The sequence below is a fragment of the Alligator sinensis genome, unplaced genomic scaffold (assembly GCF_000455745.1).
Source record: "Alligator sinensis unplaced genomic scaffold, ASM45574v1 scaffold641_2, whole genome shotgun sequence".
Classification (NCBI taxonomy): Eukaryota; Metazoa; Chordata; order Crocodylia; family Alligatoridae; genus Alligator; species Alligator sinensis.
The window spans coordinates 301107-310647 of record NW_005843111.1 but is presented as its reverse complement, the minus strand read 5'-3'; positions in this window follow the sequence as shown (position 1 = coordinate 310647).

The window sequence follows — 9541 nt, the reverse complement described above, 5'->3', positions numbered from 1 at the left end:
TTCAGTGTAGGGTCATCATTAATAAGCTCACATGTTGAGAACATACTGTATTATATTTCTATCTCCAACACGTACAGTACCTTGCATAAATGGTAGAGCAAGACAGAGGTGTTAAGGATCTCTGAAGAAAACTGCCAGATGTCTGAGACCTTTCACTAGTGTTTGCAGAGTATACAACAGCCTTGAAGCCTCAAACCAGAACCTCAAGGATCAACTTTTCAGAAGTGTGAGTACATTTTTGCAAAACTGCCAGTGTCAGCAGGCTGCTCCTGGTTTCTCAGTACGCATTGGTGTGTGCGTTTACATGCTGGGGATTGTGTACATACTGGAATGTGTGAACTGCATATCAAGTGTGCACAAAAGTGCTTATGCCTTTTTGAAGAAATGTATCTTGAAACTTTTATTCCTATTCATGCCAGGGGTCAGAAAAACTTTTGAAATTTGTTTATATTCCGCCTCTGAGAAGCAATGAACTGAAACACATAAACACGCTTTTTATTTTCTTCATCTCAGTAAAATTAGCCATTTCAGAATCCAACGTCTTTCTGATTCTTTTAACGATGGTCTTGAAAATGATTTTTAAAAATCATTCAGGATAGAAATCAAATGCTGGACATAACAAGTATGATGGCCATGACATCTTGGTAGGGAGCTAGGCACACGCCCCCTCCACTCCCCCCACACCCCTTCCCTCCCCCCTCCCCTTCCACCACAAGAGATTTACCAGCTGCACGCAGCTTTCCAAGCTGCCGAACTGTGCTCCTCATTGCCTACGTGCTGCAGTGTGGCTGTGTGCATGCACGGGGCATTTATCAGCCACATTATCAGCCATATCAGTCCGAGTATTGATACAGTCAATTTGCTTTATATAGGTGCTGATCCAATATCAGACTGATGAATCGGTGCACTACTTTTCATCCCATTGTTCCTTGTGTCTGTTCCAAGCAGTGTAATACCACCTAGTACGACTGTTTCTGTACTGCAGTTTCTGAGGCCAATATGCCGTTATATTGTATACTAATGAAACAAGATAGGATAACAGAGCTCCACAATATTATAGTTATTTGACCTATAAAGAGGTCCAAAAAAGGTGGTGAGCTTAGCTTGTGGATAAACTGTTTCCCAGAAAAGGTGTTTTTTCTTACCCTACCTCCTTATTTTTTAACCACCACTTTGAAATCTCAAGAGGCAGATCGGTAATTGTCCTAAAACTTCAGAGCATTTCAGACACTTTGTTTTTTTGGCTGGAGTGTTCAGTTCCCTATTCTGATGAACTGTAAAATATTTAAAGGGGCTTAGAGAGGGTGGGTGTGGGGACAGTCAACAAGTAAAAAAGGAAACAGCCAAAAAAATGGGCACTGGTTTCTATCAGCTTTTTAAGAAATACTTTGCAATTTTACAAGAATGTGATACGTATTATCAAGGTTAAAGTGCCCTTGCCTAGTATATCACTGGAATTTTCTGGGGAGATTTTTCTTGCTCCATCCATCCCTTTAAGGACTTTTCCACAGCACAGATAAGTTTCTTTGCTCATAGTTAGCATGCTTTGTGTACTTGCTGCATGCTTTGGTTGCTGGGTGACTGTCTGGAGGTTATGATGCTTTTTCTTGCATGTTTGCATGTTGCATCATGGACACTCCCCTCTTGCTACCGTTGGTGCAGCAGTAAACATTTTCTGTTTTAATTTATTCACAGCTCTGCACGTTTGGTAGATGAGATCATGCTCATTCATGGAGAGGCTGCTGGCAGTTTCTCTTCAGTCCCTATGGGAGAGGCTTTCACTATGGCTACAAAGGCAGTAGGACCATGGACACCCCACTAAGCTCAGTGATGAGCTTGATACTGATTGTCATCCTAACAATCTGTGCAATGCAGACCTTAGAGGCAAACCAAAATCATATGGATTGCTCTATAATGCGTCAGATTGTCTTTCACATATCTTCACTCTGAGTGTGTGCACGTGTGTGTGCATGCGCACATCACATGTGGCTGAAAGCCACGTGAGAAGTTGCATTGATCATGCTTCTTTGGTCATCTCATCAGCACTCTGCTTATCTGTCTTCTCTGAGACTGCAGGTAACTTTCCTACCTACTGAGCAGCTTTAAACGCTCATTTTTGAAAGAACACAAAGCAGAACCACTGGGCAGTGATCCTACCCTCCCAAAATTTTATATTTCCTGCCAAAATCTCCCTAATCTGAAGCATGGATAGTACTCTGCCAGGGTGTAGTGGACAAGGGTGAAGTCCAATGTCTTGCAATGTCTTAAATATATCTGTGGGGTCTTTATGCATTGAAAAGGAGAGATTTAGAGCCCCCACTGGAACACAGCCCTTGCTTCCAGCTGTGGGTGGTCCCAAGATATTGGATCTTAAAATCATAATATTCTGGATAGAAAAGCTATTTCACAGTCATTTGTAGAGATTTCTAAACTTTTATTAGTTATAGTTTCCCCCTTCCTGTAAGGTCTACACAGTGGGACTCAAGTAATTGGGACACATGTAGACAAAAATAGCACCAATTAAAACTTTTTAGAATTCACTCCAACAGTTCTAAAATAGGTCTTCTCAAACATGTTACCATGTGGTATGAAGGTTTCACTGGCACTTATTTGGGATTATCTCCACTGTGCCACTTGTTAGTAATTCAGGCATCCCAACCTCAGACCAGGGTGCACCATCACGAGATCATTCATGAAGTCTGCAGAGACTACTGCATATGTGTGTGTATATCTGATTCTCATAGAGGCATGTTTATTAGGGGGGTGTGAAACGGGCCATATTCAATTTGGATTCGGCCCAAATCAGGGGACAGTGACTCCATTCATTGATTTGTATCACTGTTCCGATTCGATTCGGCCAAATCCAAATATGAAGATTTGATGCTGATTCAGAGAATCAGCAATTCGGCCACAGACACAGCTTTAGATGTTTTTTCTACATATCTCCAGGTACTGGGCATGGCTTGTGAACCCTGCGATGGTGGGGCGGATGGAGCATCTCACAGGAGTGTGTGGGGCACCCCCCCCGTGTGCTCAATGGCAGACCTGGAAGTGGACCGGAAGTACTTCTGGTCCACTTCTGGGTCCACTGCTGAGTGCATGGGGGACCCCCTGTACCCCTCCAGCTTGGCAATAGGCCACGGGGGGACCCTGGGTGCCCCCCCAGACCCAGGATGCACCAGTTGCCGAAGTTGGGGGAGTATCTCCCGCGCACGTCATGGCAGACCCAGAAGTGGACTGGAAGTGCCTCTGGTCCACTTTCGGGTCTGCCACCAAGTGTGCAGGGGACCCCCCTGCGCTCCTGTGGGATGCTTCATCTGCCCCACCATCTCAGTGTTCATGAGCTGCCTGCTACCGTGAGGTATGTCAAAAAAACATTTAAAGCTGTGTCTATGTCTGAACAATTGAATCTCTCCGACTCTCTAAATTGATTTGGAGCGTTCTGATTTGATTCAGAGAGATTAAAGTGTCTCCAGATTTGATTTGGATTCAAAGATTCGGCCGCTGAATCGGGCCAAATCTCTGACAAATTGAGTCAGCGACCTAAACTTCAGACAGCCCTAATGTTTATTCACTCATGTAACTAGCTAGATATTAATTACAAAGGACAAACATAATAATGGGAACAAGAGTGGTGGGCAATGAGCAGGAACTGAATGGCTGTACTGTTTTGCCAACACATAAATGAGAATGAGACAGGGAGAGAAACTGAATTTGCTCTCTAGAATTTAGGTCTGCTTTTTCTTGCATATCCATTGTGGCAGAATTATGGATTTGATATGGATATGGTCAGGAGTTCTCCACTTTTTTCTTCCCACCTGGAACATTGAATGGATGCTGTAATGCATTTCACCATGCTATGGCGTTGAGAGACATAGGATTTTCCTGCCTGCTAAAGCCCTTTTATGTTGCTGTGGCTGTTTGTAGGCTAGCTAGCATGGGGAGAATTTTTCTCTGATGCAGCCACTGCATTGGAGGGGATCAATGACAGCCACGTCTACGTAGTGATCCCTGGTAATATCGCTGACGGCCAAGAGCTCCCGAATCGACAAAAACACCAAAGCGCACAAAGATAAAGATACAGACCTCATTTTTGTCATACAAAAGAAGAAACTGCACTGGACAGTGATCGGTGGTTTTGCATTGGCTCCTTGCATGAGAAAGGCCATTTCAAGGATCAGAGGAGAGTCTCAATAGTTTATGCATCTATAGGAATTCCCACTTGCCATGGGCTGCAGAGTAGCTCATAGGCACCATAGGGGTGTGTGTGTGTAGGTATGTACGTGTGTGTTTAATGTAATCAGTCACACTAGGTTGGTTCAGTTTAAAGTACAGGCTTCATGGGTCCCTTCAGCATCCTAAGAAGTTGCAAAGCTGTCGTAAAGCCATCTTTTCTCCTGCTACTCTTGCACATGCTTCTTGCAGGCTGAGCATAGACTTTTAGCTATAATCTTCAGCTAGCGCTCTGCTGGGGGAAAATCTTCAAACAAGTGTGAGCATGCTGAAAGAAAGACTTCATGTGCAGACTTGAAAGAAGCGAGGACATGGTACCATCAAAGTGTCCTTCTACCAAATGATATCTCTCAGTATTGTACCTTATGATAATCCTTGGTGAGACCATACTCTTTGGGCACAACCTGATTCTGGAGCAATGACATGGATCTCAATTTGGTTGTAAAAAGGTCCTACTCATCTGACAGTTTTCAGACTGGTGATGCTGAAGAATGAAAGAAGGAGCTGCTTTTTCATAAACCGAGAGTTTGCATGGCAAATAGAAAAGTCTGCAAGGGATGTCACTTGCCAATGTGATGACACAGGTTTCTTCAATCAAGAAACTGAGAGTTGCAAACCCATCCTAGTGGCAGTGGAAGTAGAAGTCAAAGAAAAAAAAGAGACAAACACAATAAAGTTCAAAGGAAGGGATGTGGGGAAAAGGGGGAAAGCATAGCCTGAAGTCAATGACAAAAATAAATAAATAAAAGATTAAGACTAGAGTTGAAGAAAAGGGTCAATGCAGACTTAAAGAAAAGGCCAAACTTAAAGTGAAAGAGAAGAATAGACATGCCAAATGGAAGTGAAAGAGAAGGCCAAGCCTTGAGTCACTAAGGAGGGAAATCAGAAGCCCAACATGGAAGAAAAAAGCACAGTAAGTGGAGAGAGAGAACAGAATGAGAGGCTAGGTGATATTAGTAGGCCCAGATAGTCAGATGGGTTTCCCTATCCACCAGTTGGGCGTTGTTGAATTTTTGAATATATCTAAATATTTCTGAAGCTAAAAAGAGGCAATATTTTCTTTAAGGTGCCAAAAAACTAAATGTAGGTGTCTCTGCACCTGGATGTACTGCAGATTCTTGGGTATTTGTATCTTTTCTGGGTTATTAGCAATGAGGCATTTATTCCTCTTGGAAGAACAAGTTCTTCTTTCTGGTGCTTTCTCTTGGGCCTCCAAAATAAAATTAAATAGTCAAATGAGGTATATAATTTTATTAGCTTCTCATGCTACAAAGAAATGTATGAGACTGCTATTTACGGAAGAAAAATATTAAACTCTCAGGACTCCTTCTACAGATTCTTTCCTTCTGGAACTCCCCAAAACATAAATATGAACAACTCTTTAGAAGTGGTAAGAAATTAAGTGCCTTGAGCAAATAGTAACATTGGAAGAAAGTAAGCACTGATTACCTCATTGTAGAGGGGCATTAAGGAAAAAACAAATAAGTAAAAGGTAAATTACTTCCAAAAAAATGCTGCCTTATAAATATTTTAAAAGGGTTAGAAGCAATTTTAAAGTAAAACAAAATGGATCAAAGTCTACTTAAAAAGATTAACAACTTATTTCTAGGTATAATTGTCTATTTTTCCAGTGAAATATTTTCTTACTTATTTTTTGTGCCTCTAGAATGACTGTGTGCTAATGTTAGTCCTGCTGTATTCTTTTGTTGTTGTTTTTCAATTTAAACTTCTTTCCTTATGTAGTGCTCCTCCCATTCTACTTAATCCCAGAGTCTGGAGAATATACATCCAATTTAGAGTTTTCCCTGTCTTTTTGAGGGCCTGTGTTAGCTGAGGAAAGAGATTCAGATGTCCTTTAAGTAAGAGTTTATTACTGAACTCATTCCTTATGGATGTTGTGCTCTTGCAATATATAGATCTTTAATTTTAGAAGTGTTTCCAATTGATGTAGAGCTCTAGCTTTTTAATACCATAGATCGTCAAAATATTTTCCTGTTATGAAAAACAGCTTTTCAAGAAAAGTGATTTTTTTTAATGGAAAACTTGTTTTGACCATATATTTTTGTTTTATGAACAAAATGATAAATAACCATTTAAAAATATTTTAGGTTTGGTAGTGAATATCCCATTTTCCTTTCACTTTTTTATTCTTCTCCTTTTAATTCCACTGGAAAGGAGAATAAGGCTAAAATGAGAAAAAGTATTTATGTTACCAACATCAACAATAAGTCAATTTTTTTTGTACCTTGCTATTTTAAAATGTTGTTGAATAATGAAAAAAATCATAAACATTTTCCAAAGAAATGAGTGAAGTATATGAACTCCCCCCCAAAACAAAAAAAACCTGGCTCTATTAATCCTTATGAAGTCACAGAGGTTCTTTACAAAAAAAAAAGGTAGTGTGCATATTTTGTGGGAGGTGGGGCATTTTTCTCCTTAGGTTTTTGTCAGTATTAGAACTGATTTCACCTCTCCTGTTTATATGGTTCCTTTACTTTAAAGAACACCAGCATCTTATTTTTTTTAACACTGATCTTTTTAATATATAAGCTGAGCCATACTTACAGTGATATGATTACTACCTCCAGATCAGTACAGTCTACTCATGCAAACTCCAGGCCCAAAAGTGTGCCTTTTCTGATTTCTGTCTAGTAGATAAGGTTTATAGACAAAAATTGTTAATACTGGAACTTAATTGTAAATCTATAGTTGTTACTTATTTTAGTGACATGTTAAAGTAGTGTTTAAAGTGATATTGTAGCTGTGATGGTCCCAGAATTGTGAGAGGCAAGGATTTCTTTGGGTAATATCTTTTATTGGACCAACTGCATGCTTGGGATAGAGTTAGACAAACTTTGGAATACAAGACTTTTCTTCAGGTCTGACTTTGGATGGTATTTGAATTAATTCTTGACAGTAAAGACTTTTTATACTTTTAACTTGGGAGGAGCCAACTGTTTGGTAATGACTCCAAGTTAGGAGGACTGTTGGATGAGCTTTGAGGTTACGGTGCATAAAGCAGTCACTCTCAACCAGAGTGCTGGTGCTTCCAGATGGATACCCGTTTTTCAGAGGTGCTGGAGTGGGCAGCTGTGACTGCGCAGGGGTGCATACTCTGTGTTGTAGCCACAGCTGAATTAAACAATGGGTGGATCGAGGATTTTGAAAAGTAGCGGGGTGGGTGTTCAGATGTGGTACTGTGTCATCACATATAACACAGTACTGTACATATTTTTTCTCCAGTTAAAGAGAAACTAGAAGCTATACTAATATGCTAGGGGGCTAGCACTGTATTATTCAGTTTAAGATCAAAGCAAAATCAAATATAACTATTGGAATGTGCACTGATTTGCTAGACTATATGTTAAGCTTAGAAAAAGCACGACTAACTAGGCAAAAGAAGTCAAAAGATAATATGTCATTAGTCTCATAGTTAATATAGGTAAATGCATGTCTCTTATTTGGATTCATAAAACAAAATCTAGCCTTCCTGAGCATCTTCACAAGGCCTCCAATACTGCACTGTTAGTCATTTCTGCACTGGAGTTTAATATTACCTTAGAGTTAAAGTTTTTAAATAGTCTGCAGGGCTGTGAAATCAAAGAGGGCTGTTATCAGGAAGGGCTAACTGACAGCAAAATTGCAGAAGAAGGGATAATTTGTATGGTGGAACATAAAGATCATTAAAAAAGGAGAGAGGGCTGGTAACACCTGTGGACTGGAGAGAGATTAACAGGAATTGGGGACAACGAGCCATGAAAGCCAATCACTATCAGGACTGGCTAAATAGAAATGCCACTCCTCCTCCTAGGGAGTGGGTTTTAAAGTTTGGGTGAAGCAGGAATCAAAGAGGGGAGGGGTACCACTGTATCCCCCTAGATCTACCCTTGAATTAGAGCCATGACAATTATCATCACTTTGTGGTGGTGCCCAAGTGTGGTGGCTTTCAGAGGTCATAGACTCATAGAGAAGCAGGGCTGGATGGGACCTCCAAAGGTCATTTAGTCCACCCCCAGCCTCAGGCAGGATCATCCCTATCTACACCATCCCATACAAACCTTAATCTAGATGCTATGTAAGACTACTGTCAACCCTGACACAACACAGACCTAACACCCTAACTTGCCACAGGTAAAGCAGGGGAGCTATGACAGCCAATGTCCTGCTTCTAAGAAATATACGCTCAAGAGATCCCAGGTAGAAAGCCATGCTCCCTGCTAGAGAGGAAGGCAAAAACCCCACAGCCTGTACCAGTCTGATCATAGGGTAAAATTCCTTCTTGACCCCAGGCATGGTGATCAGTCTGACCTGGAGTGGAGGGGCAAGATCCTCTAGTCTGGAAAGTCAGGCTTTGGTCTTAGCAGGGGCATTGGCATGGCTCAGTCCATGTCCCCAGCCTTGGCTGTAGCCAATACCCAGTGCCTCTGAGGAAGGCTTAAAAACACCCTGACACACACAAAAGAAAGTGGAGGAGGAGTGGAGGGGGCAACCAGCAAAGCCCCCAAAATGGGAAATACCCCTAGTAGAACACAGACATAGCTATGCCTAGATCATCCCTGCCCAGTGGCTGTCCAACCTCTTCCTCAACACTGCCAGTGATGGAGGGGCTGCAGCATCCCTAGGCAGACTCTTCCCCTGCCTCGCTGTTCCAACAGTGAAGTTTTTCCAGATATCCAATCTGAACTTACTTTTCTGCAACTTCAAGGCATTGGTCTGTGTCCTCCTCTACAGCAAGAGAGAAAACCTGCTTTCCCTCTTCTTTATGGCAGCCCTTCAGATATTTGCAGACTGCTGTCATGTCCCCTTTGAGGTGCCTTTTCTGCCAGCTGAACATGCCCACTTCCTTCTGCCTCTCCTCACATGCCTTGCCTTCCGAGCCCCTGATCATCTTTGTGGCCTGCCCCCGGACGCTCTCGGACATCTCCGCGTCCTTAAAATAAAGAGCCCAGAGGCGCTGCTCCACGCGAGGCCTAACCAGTGCGGAGCAGAGGCGCCCTCACCTCCCCCCACTTGTCCTCCCACTTCTAGCGATGCCCCCAAAGCCGCCTTCGCGCTGCAGCCCCGGAGCCTGTGCCGTCCCGGGTCCTTCCCCTCCGCGCTGCCCTCCACCCACGCCTCACCCGTGCTGCCCCCGGCCTGCAGCACCTTGCATGGGTGCCTTGAGACCCCTTCTGGGTGCGTGGCTGGTGATGGAGGGGCCGGGCCGGGCCCCGCGCGTGTCCGGGGAGCGCAGGTGGGCGCTGTGTTGTGCTCAGCGCGGTGCCGCGCGCCAGGGGCAAGGCCTGTGCCCCAGCCCCCGCCCCTGCCC